This window comes from Macaca nemestrina, chromosome 11 (assembly GCF_043159975.1).
Source record: "Macaca nemestrina isolate mMacNem1 chromosome 11, mMacNem.hap1, whole genome shotgun sequence".
NCBI classification, from domain to species: Eukaryota; Metazoa; Chordata; class Mammalia; order Primates; family Cercopithecidae; genus Macaca; species Macaca nemestrina.
In genome coordinates, this window is record NC_092135.1 from 58,769,190 (window position 1) to 58,780,493 (window position 11,304).

At 40.4% G+C, this 11,304-nt stretch overlaps 1 long non-coding RNA gene across 1 annotated transcript in view; it reads left to right on the top strand.

Annotated features, from left to right (window-relative positions):
• Positions 1–7,759, top strand: part of LOC105493166 (uncharacterized) — an 88,122-nt gene extending 80,363 nt beyond the window's left edge. Inside the window, exon 5 of the long non-coding RNA XR_011609809.1 lies at positions 6,723–7,759. This is a non-coding gene — a long non-coding RNA (uncharacterized lncRNA). The remainder of the gene's footprint in view (positions 1–6,722) is intronic.
• Positions 7,760–11,304: the final 3,545 nt, after the last annotated feature.

The window sequence follows — 11,304 nt, forward strand, 5'->3', positions numbered from 1 at the left end:
GTACATTCTGTGATGTTCACACAATGATGAAATTGCCTAACAACACATCTGTTAGAACCCATCCCTGTCATTAAGCCATGAGTGACAGTCGATAAAAATATCTCCATGGAACTAAGTGAAAAATGCTGATAACCAGTGCTCTCTGTAGTGAGCTGTGTGTGTCTTTCCATTTGTATTTATTTTATTTGGCTATTTTGTGGTATTTTTTCCTATCTAGGATAACTGCACAAAGTAAACCATATTGCCTTATCAGCATTCTAAATCCTTTGGTTTTCAATGTCTTTATTTTTAATAGAAGTTCAATATTTGTCCTCATGCAGGTCTATTAGGTCTATTGGATAATTCATATGAAGCATTTTGCATAGGGCCTTGCATGGGAAGGCTTAGAAATAGTCATTGATACTATTGTTATGGGATTTTCCATTTTAGAGAAAACTTATTTTAAATGTTAAAGAATACAATTAGTGTTTTGTTTACAGATTACTTCTACATTGTACAGAGGTGACACAGTTTTTACGACAGAGTTAAACAGTCTCTCCATAAAAAGTTAATATTTAGAAACTTGATAACAGCCAGGGGCGGTGGCTCATGCTTATAACTCTAGAACTTTGGGAGGCTGAGACAGGCAGATGACTTGAAGCCAGGGGTTCGAGACCAGCCTGGCTTCACTAGTAGAAACCCTGTCTCTACTAAAAACACAAAAATTAGCCAGGCATGGTGGCATGCATCTGTAATGCCAGCTACTTGGGTGACTGAGGCATAGAATCTTTTGAACCTGGGAGGTGGAGGTTGCAGTGAGCCAAGATCGTGCCACTGCACTCCAGCCTGGGTGACAGGGCAAGACTCCGTGTCAGAAAAAAAAAAAAAAGAAAGAAAAAAAAACAAACTTGAAAAGAGTGGCAAATGTGTCCATCTCTGTTTTTTTATTTCTCCATCCTGCACCACTCTCATCTATCTAATATCAGTGGAAGGAATAGCATATTGCCTGAATTAGCCTTTTCAAAACTTGTAGGATGTCAAGGTGTAAAATCAATGACTGTGAACAATTCTTATAAACATCTGAGTGTTTGGAAACTCACTCCTCTCTGCTTCTCTTCTATTTAATTTTGTACAGATGCCATCCAAGATTAAAATCAAAAGGTGCTCTTCACTTTATTTTGGTCGTTCTTCCATGGACTGAAAACTCTCCAGAACCAGAGTTCTCTTAGTTTCTCCTACTCATGTACACTGATGAATACCTTCCATTTTGTAGGTAGCTAATTTTGAGGGCTAATTTGTGTAAAACACACAGTGCTGTGAGATAGACATGAGTATACTCTCTTTAGTGATAAGGTGACTTGGCTCAGAGAAGTCAGGTCACTTTCCCAAGGGCAGACAGCTCATTAATAGCCATCAGAATTCAAACTGTGGCCAACTGAGACCAAGTCCCATGCTCTTTCCCATCAAGATTGCCCCATGTCCTGCCTGTGGCGTGTTGTTCATTAGGTCTTAGAGACACAGGCTGTGTCATCCCCGTTTTAAGGGAGAAACTTACATCAAGACAGAAAAAGCCAGAAAGTACATATAAAGGTCAGCATCTCCCTGTTCTAAATTAAGGAAAGCTATTCTCATTGATCCTTGGAAACATGAATGAGAGCTGTCCCTGAGTCACTGAGGACTGGCAATGCCTCTCTCCAGTGATTCTCCCTAGGATTGTACTTTTCTTCCCAGCCATGAATAAGTTATGAAGGAAAATTTCTTTACTTACCCAGAGATGTTGTAATAAAGGAAAAAGAAAGGGAATTCAGAGAGACCCTATATTATCAGAAACAACAAACTGCCCCCTTGTGGGATTACTGTATCGTGGGAGCTCAAGAAAGCCACTCAAATGACAATATCCATAAACTGTGATTCAGAATTGGGTTTGAAATATTATGGCTAAGGGAATATTAGCAATATTTTTTCCTTCATATTTTAAGCTGAGTGAGGTTGGTTTGTTTTGTTTTGTTTTGTTTTGTTGCCTTGTTTGTTTTTTGGTCCATTACTTGCACTCTTAGGATGAATGACAATAAAAAGTTCTTTCTTTTGGAAGTTTTGAGATCTTAATAGAATGTGTAATCTGCCTTTAAAAAATCATGCCAAGGTGATCTGTAGTTATTTTTCCATTAAAAAAATCTAAATTTACTTATAAAAGGCAGCAGCTTGTGGTCAATTAAGTAATTATTCAGCTAATATTCACTTGCTCTTTTTGGAGGAATATTCTTCCCTTCCCCATTGTTGACTTTAACCACGTGGTTTGCTATGGCCGGTGTAAGGTGGATGGAAGCAAGTGTCCGAGTCCCAAGCCTAGGCCTTAAGCACTCTCATATATCTCTGCTCACCTCTCTTTTACCCCATTTTTGCCTCAAATAGCTACTGACCCAGGAACTGCTATGGTAGTCCTGCATCCAACCCACTCAAAACCCACTTCTGAGTGAAGCCCAACTAAACACACTTAGACTAGCAAAGTTCCAGCTGACAAGCAGAGAAATAAATGCTTGCACCACTTAGTTTTGGGGTGGTTTGGAATGCAGCATTACTGTGGCAATAGTTGACTAATACAAAAACTAATAACACAAGAGTGAAATTTACATCCTAGTGGATTCTACATTGTGTAAACAACACATTTACCTCTCAGGAAATCATAGATATGTGGTCAGCTTGTTCATGAAGACCACAGTGAAGAATGAGAAGTAAGCAAGACTGGTCCCTGACTTGCCAAAAGAGATATCCCATGGTCTGCACACGAACACCTGAACACTTTATTCATAGCACACTCTCTCGCAGAGTCTATTTACCATTCTAACAAGCTTTGTTATTTAATTTTGCAGCCACTTTATAGTAGGCAGGGAGAAATTGCTAGAAGCAAACTTACTGATAACAAGGGAAAAGTAACTACCTGTGAGAGAGGAGACCAAAAAAACACAAAAAGACAACACAAGAATTTTAAATCATAAGAATGTAAAATCAATTTCCCTGAATGTGTCAGTTTCCCAACTAGTAGCAAATAAGATAGGAAAGTTAATAATGAATTGGAAAAAATTACTTCAAGAATTGATTAAAACAGTAGTTCTTAGTGTTTATAGATTATAGTTCATTTTGAAAAACTTCTAAAAATAATAGATTCTCTCTTCAGGAACATGCATGTGAGAAAAACCCCACAAAATCTTCCATATAATTGTAGGCAGTTCAGAAACTCCCTAGAACTGATTCATAACCCCCGGGTTATAAACCACGAATTTAAAATAAAAATAGTCTTAGTTTCAGGAGGTATATAATTTAATTATCTGAAATTTTTTTATTTTTATGAAATAGCTTATTCCTGTGAAACAAGATTCCAGATAGGTGTCTCAGATTAATAAAGCTGTAAGAGGCCTTCCCTAATCACCACCCCATTACTGGCTAGCCTGGCCCTGGAGAGATTAATAATCTTTACATCTCCAAATACTCCATGATATCCTTTAGTGGTACATTTCCACATCTCTCAACTTCATTCTTACGAACTTCCAAGTTTATGAGAGCTTCATAATTAGATCATTCTTCTATACTCTTGAAATCTTAGCTTCTATGTCACTGGTTCATTGCTTGTTAGAAAAATGAAAGCCACTGGAGCCATTTTCTTCTTTTTGCTGATACAATAAGAGATTTATTTATTTATTGTCATACTTTTCTTTAATTCCCTCTGTGAAATATGAGGCATCCATCTTGATTTTGCTTATGGAGACGCCTAATGTATGAATAGTTTTAAGTTTTTCAACTCAGATTCCTGAACATTTCTACACCTTATTATTTCATCCAAAAAGAAGAAAAAAAGCACCAAACTGACAGTCAACTGGTAGACCCTAGGATCAAATTTATAGATTTGGAAGACCAACATGCGATAAGGGCAACGATTCTTAATAAAATTACTGATATTATGGTACCATTACCACTAGTAATAATACCTTATTATTAGATTTTCAAAATATATTTGTATTTTAAGATAAATTATGAGTAGGACATTTTTCAAAAAGCAAAGAGAAATAACATTTGTTGTATGTCTACTATGCACTCAGCATTAAATTTAATCCCTTAAAACAGTGGTCCCCAATCTTTTCAGCACCAGGGACTGGTTTCGTGGAAGACAATTTTTCCACGGACTTGGGGGAAAGGGAGGGGAGATGGTTTCGGGATGAAACTGTTCCACCTCAGATCACCAGGCATTAGATTCTCATAAGGAGCATGCAACCTAGATCCCTCACATGCCAGTCCACAATAGGGTTTACACTCCTATGAGAATCGAATGCCTCCACTGATTTGACTAGAGGCAGAGCTCAGGTGGTAATGCGGCTCACCTCCTGCTATGCTGCCCAGTTCCTAACAGGCCACAAACTGATACCAGTCTGCAGCCCTGGGGTTGGGGACCCCTCCTTAAAACACTGAAATCACCATAGCACCTTAGGAGTTAAGAATTATTATCTCTGCTTTAGAGATAATGAACCAGAAACAAAAGAAATGAAGTGACTTGCCCAAGGTCACACTTCAAGGGACTGTGGAAAACTTAAACCCATGTCCATCTCATTCCCATTATATCATTTATTTTTTGAGAATAGAAGTGACAGGGAGGTTTTGATAGCCTTTTTGAAAAAATCAAAAGGATGATTTTTGTAAAGGATTTGAATTGCTTTTTTAAGTCCAAAAGATGGGATTTATGTCAATGCATGAATAGGCAGATTTGGGTTCAATATTAGAATGTTGAGGAGTGTGCCTGAGAGGGTAAATGCCCACCAAGCTCCGATATTAATGAAAACAAACCCACTCATACACAAAGCTGGGGACCTGAGAGCTGACAGGACTTCCTTATGATGAGGACCTTCTCAGGATGCCTGTACCACAGTATAACAGAAGGAATAACAGTACTGCACCTGATGCTGGGCCCAAGGGACCTGAGGAGCCTTGCAAATTCCTCATGCCCCCTTAAAAACATGGGGAACAAACCAATGTCCTTCCCCAAGGCCAAGTGTTTGAACATGGCTATGAGAGGGCTGGAAAGACTGGAAGCCTCCCAGTTAGAATGAGGAGGGCTCTGTGTGTCCAAGCTAGCAGTAATCAGTGTGGTTCACAGACTGTCAAGGGTCACTGAGATCCTCTCGGGACATCCATGGGGTTGAAACTATTCTCATATTAATACTAAGATGCTGCTTGCCTTGTTCATGGTGCTGATATTTGCACTGATGATGCAAAAGGAACAGTGAGTTAAACTGCTGGTACTTTAGCCTGAATCAAGGCAGTGGCACCAAACTGTACTAGTTGTCATTGTATCCTTTATCACCACACACTCACATTTAATTAAACAAAAAATAAGCCAGTTTCACTTAAGAATGTCTTTGATAATACAGTACAAATTAAAATTTTATTAAATGTCTTGAGTATGAGTATTTTTAATATCCCATGGGAGGAAATGGACAGTGATATGGTTTGGCTGTGTCCCCACCCAAATCTCAACTTGAATTGTATCTCCCAGACTTACCACATATTGTGGGAGGGACCCAGGGGGAGGTAACTGAATCATGGGGGCCGGTCTTTCCTGTGCTAATCTGGTAATGTGAATTAAGTCTCATGAGATCTGATGGGTTTATCAGGGGTTTCCGCTTTTACTTCTTCCTCATTATTCTCTTGCCGCTGCCATGTAAGAAGTGCCTTTCACCTCCCACCATGATTCTGACGCCTCCCTAGCCATTTGGAACTGTAAGTCCAATTAAACCTCTTTTTCTTCCCAGGCTCTATGTCTTTATCAGCAGTGTGAAAACAGACTAAAACAGATAGTATGTATAAAGCACTTTTGCTGCATTTCAAAATGCAATGGTTGGGTAGGGAAAATGCAGAGGATTGGGCAGTGAGCAGTGGCTCACAGCTGTAATCCCAACACTTTGGGAGGCCAAGGTGGGAAGGTCACTTGAGGCCAGGAGTTTGAGACCAGCCTGGGCAATGTACCAAGATCCTATTTCTAAAAACAAAAAAACAAAATAGCCGGGCATGGTAGTGCATGCCTATAGTTCTAGCTAATTGGGAAGGTAAGGCAGGAGGAATGCTTGAGCCCAGGAGCTTGAGGCTGCAGTGAACTATATTTACACCACTGCACTCCAGTCCAAGTGACAGAGCAAGACTCTGTCTCAAAAAAAAAAAAAAAAAAAGGTAAAGCAGGAGTGCAACTGAGTTGCAGTCTGAACTAAGTGCTTTTTTTCACAGAACAGCATTTTTATTCCCCTAAAAGACTGAAAGATTATGACTATTCAGATTTCAGTATTGGCAGACTTGAGTATTTTTGAGTATTTTCTTGAAAATGAATCAACTGAGTCTGGCATGTCAAAGAAAACAATTAACAGAATTTGTTGCCCATAACTCAGTTTTTGCTTTCAAGTAAAAAATTTTTGAAAACTTGTATCCAACCCTGTGAGCTTGATAGCATCCTGGTACTTAATGACCTTTCTCATGAAATAGATGACATTAATGGATTGATGACGTTAATGACTGTGAGTTTGGATGTTATATAATGAAATGTGTTAGCACTTAGAAGATTTGCATAACTGAGTAAACCAATTTTCCAAAAGACCAGGACATGATGTTATGAAATTATGTATGAGTAAAAGATGTATCCTAAGTACAAGATAAACCAATGGATTTTAATGTGACAGAATAGAAAATATTTATTGCTATGGTTTCAGCTTCCACATTGCAACTAACCTTTAGAAACTACCGGGGATTGCTGGCAAGATGGCTGAATAGGAACATCTCCGGTCTGCAGCTCCCAGCAAGATCAACACAGAAGGCAGGTGATTTCTGCATTTCCAATTGAGGTACCTGGTTCATCTCACTGGGACTAGTTGGACAGTGGGTGCAGCCCAAGGAGGGCAAGCCAAAGCAGGGTGGGGCACTGCCTCATCCTGGAAGCGCAAGGGGTCTGGGAACTCCCTCTCCTAGCCAAGGAACGACATTAGGGACTGTACCATGCACTCAGGCCCAGATACTGCGCTTTTGCCATGGTATTTGCAACCCACAGATCAGGAGATTCCCTCCGGTGCCTACGCCACCAGGGCCCTGGGTTTCCAGCACCAAACTGGGTGGCTATTTGGACAGACACCGAGCTAGACACAGAAGTTTTTTGTTTTTTTTTTTTATAGACTAGTGGCGCCTGGAACACCACCAAGACAGAACTGTTCACTCCCCTGGAAAAGGGGCTGAAGCCAGGGAGCCAAGTGGTCTCCCTCACGGGTCCCACCCTAACAGAGCCTAGCAAGCTAAGATCCATTGGCTTGAAATTCTGGCTGCTAGCACAGCAGTCTGAGCTCAACCTGGGACACTCGAGCTTGGTGTGGGGAGGGGTGTCCATCATTGCTGAGGCTTGAAGGCAGTTTTACCCTGATAGTGTAAACAAAGCCACCAGGACGTTCCAACTATGCGGAGCCCACCACAGCTCTGTAAGGCCTCTGTGGCCAGACTACCTTTCCAGATCCCCTCCTCCTGGGGCAGGGCATCTCCGACAAAAGGCAGCATCCCCAGTCAGGGACTTATAGATAAAACCCCCACCTCCCAGGGACAGAGCACCTGGGGGAAGGGGCTGTTGTGGACGCAGCTTCAGCAGACTTAAAACGTCCCTGCCTGGCAGCTCTGAAGAGAACAGTGGATCTCCCAGAACAGCGTTTGAGCTCTGACAAGGGACAGACTGCCTCTCAAGTGAAGTGGGTCCTTGACCCCCGTGCCTCCTGATGGGGAGACATCTCCCAGTAGGGGTTGACAGACACCTCATACAGGAGAGCTCTGGCTGGCATCTGGCAGGTGCCCCTCTGGGACGAAGTTTCCAGAGGAAGGAACAGGCAGCAATCTTTGCTGTTCTGCAGCCTCCGCTGGTGATACCCAGGCAAACAGGGTCTGGAGTGGACCTCCAGCAAACTCCAGCAGACCTACAGCAGAGGGGCCTGACAAACTAACAAACAGAAAGCAATAGTATCAGCATCAACAAAAATGACGTTAATTCAGAGACCCCCTCCGAAGGTCACCAACTTCAAAGACCAAAGATAGATAAATCCATGAAGATGGGGAGAAAACAGTGCAAAAAGGCTGAAAATTCCAAATACCGGAACACCTCTTCTCCTCCAGAGGAACACAACTCCTCACCAGTAAGGGAACAAAACTGGATGGAGGAAGAGTTTGACGAATTGACAGAAGTAGGCTTCAGAAGGTGGGTAATAACAAACTCCTCTGAGCTAAAGGAGCATGTTCTAACCCAATGCAAGGAAGCTAAGAACGTGGAGAAAAGGTTAGATGAATTGCTAACTAGAATAACTAGTTTAGAGAAGAACATAAATGACCTGATGGAGCTGAAAAACACAGCACAAGAACATCATGAAGCATAAACAAGTATCAATAGCTGAATTGATCAAGCACAAGAAGGGATATCAGAAATTGAATATCAACTCAATGAAATAAAGTGAGAAGAGAAGATTAGAGAAAAAAGAGTGAAAAGAAATGAAGAAAGCCTCCAAGAAATATGGGACTATGTAAAAAGACCAAATCTACGTTTGATTGGTGTACCTGAAAGTGATGGGGAGAATGGAACCAAGATGGAAAACACTCTTCAGGATATTATCCAGGAGAACTTTCCTAACCTAGCAAGGCAGACCAAAATTCAAATTCAGGAAATACAGAGACCACCACAAAGTTATTCCTAGAGAAGAACAACCCCAAGACATATAATCACCAGATTCACCAAGGTTGAAATGAAGGAAAAAATGTTAAGCACACCCAGAGAGAAAAGTTGGGTTATCCACAAAGGGAAGACCATCAAACTAACAGCAGATCTCTCAGCAGAAACCCTACAAGCCAGAAAAGAGTGGGGGCCAATATTCAACATTCTTAAAAGAATTTTCAAACCAAAATTTCATATCCAGCAAAACTAAGCTTCGTTAATGAAGGAGAAATAAAATCCTTTACAGACAAGCAAATGCTGAGACATTTTGTCACCACCAGGCCTGTCTTACAAGAGCTCCTGAGGGAAGCACTAAACATGGAAAGGAACAACTGGTACCAGCCATTGCAAAAACAAACCGAATTGTAGAGACCATCAATGCTATGAAGAAACTGCATCAATTAATAGGCAAAATAACCAGCTAGCATAATAATGGCAGGATCAAATTCACATATAACATATTAACCTTAAATGTAAATGGGCTAAATGCCCCAAATAAAAGACAAAGACTGGCAAATTGGATGAACAGTCAGGACCCACTGGTGTGCTATATTCAGGAGACCCATCTCATGTGCAAAGACACACATAGGCTCAAAATAAAGGGATGGAGGAATAGTTACCAAGCAAATGGAAAGCAAAAAAAAGCAGGGGTTGCAATCCTAGTCTCTGATAAAACAGACTTTAAACCAACAAAGATCAAAAGAGACAAAGAAGGGTACTACATAATGGTAAGGGGATCAATGCAACAAGATGAGCTAACTATCCTAAATATATATGCACCCAATACGGGAGCACCCAGATTCATAAAGCAAGTTCTTAAGAGACCTACAAAGAAACTGAGACTCCCACACAATAATAGTGGGAGACTTGAACACCCCATTGTCAATATTAGATCAACGAGACAGAAGGTTAACAAGGATATCCAGGACTTGAACCCAACTCTGGACCAAGCGGACCTAATAGACATCTAAAGAACTCTCCACCCCAAATCAACAGAATATACATTTTTCTCAGCACCACATCACACTTATTCTAAAATTGACCACATAATTGGAAGTAAAACACTTCCTCAGCAAATGCAAAAGAATGGAAATCATAACAGTCTCTCAGACCACAGTGCAATCAAATTAGAACTCAGGATTAAGAAACTCACTCAAAACCACACAACTATGTGGAAACTGAACAACCTGTTCCTGAATGACTACTGGGTACGTAATGAAATGAGGGCAGAAATAAAGATGCTCTTTGAAACCAGTAAGAACAAAGACACAACATACCAGAATCTCTGGGACACATTTAAAGCAGTGTGTAGAGGGAAATTTATAACACTAAATGCCCACAAGAGAAAGCAAGAAAGATCTAAAATTGACACCCTAACATCACAATTAAAAGAAACAGGGAAGCAAGAGCAAACAAATTCAAAAGCTAGCAGAAGACAAGAAATAATTAAGATCAGAGCAGAACTGAAGGAGATAGAGACACAAAAAACCCTTCAAAAAATCAACGAATCCAGAAGCTGGTTTTTTGAAAAGATCAACAAAATTGATAGACTACTAGCAAGACTAATAAAGAAGAAAAGAGAGAAGAATCAAATAGATGCAATAAAAAAAGATAAAGGGGACGTCACCACCAATCCCACAGAAATACAAATTATCATCAAAGAATACTATAAACACCTCTACACAAATAAACTAGAAAATCTAGAAGAAATGGATAAATTCCTGGATACACACACCCTCCCAAGACTAAATCAGGAAGAAGTTGAATCCCTGAATAGACCAATAACAAGTTCTGAAATTGAGGAAGCAATTAATAGCCTACCGACCAAAAAAAGTACTGGACCAGATGGATTCACAGCCAAATTCTACCAGAGGTACAAAGAGGAGCTGATACCATTCCTTCTGAAACTATTCCAAACAATAGAAAGAGAGGGAATCTCCCTAACTCATTTCATGAGGCCAGCATCATCGTGATACCAAAGCCTGGCAGAGACACAACAAAAACAAATTTCAGGTCAATATCCCTGATGAACATTGATGCAAAAATCCTCAATAAAATACTGGCAAACCAAGTCCAGCAGCACATCAAAAAACTTATCCACCACAATCAAGTTGGTTTCATCCCTGGGATGCAAGGCTGGTTCAACATACACAAATCAATAAACATAATTCATCACATAAACAGAACCAACGACAAAAACCACATGATTATCTCAACAGATGCAGAAAAAGGCATTCGACAAAATTCAACAGCCCTTCATGCTAAAAACTCTCAATAAACTAGGTGTTGATGGTATGTATCTCAAAATAATAAGAGCTATTTATGACAGACCCACAGCCAATATCAGAGTGAATGGGCAAAAGCTGGAAGCATTCCCTTTGAAAACTCGCACAAGACAAGGATGCCTTCTCTCACCACTCCTATTCAACATACTATTGGAAGTTCTGGCCAGGGCAATCAGGCAAGAGGAAGAAATAAAGGGTATTCAATTAGCAAAAGAGGAAGTCAAATTATCTCTGTTTGCAGATGACATGATGCTATATTGAGAAAACCCCATTGTC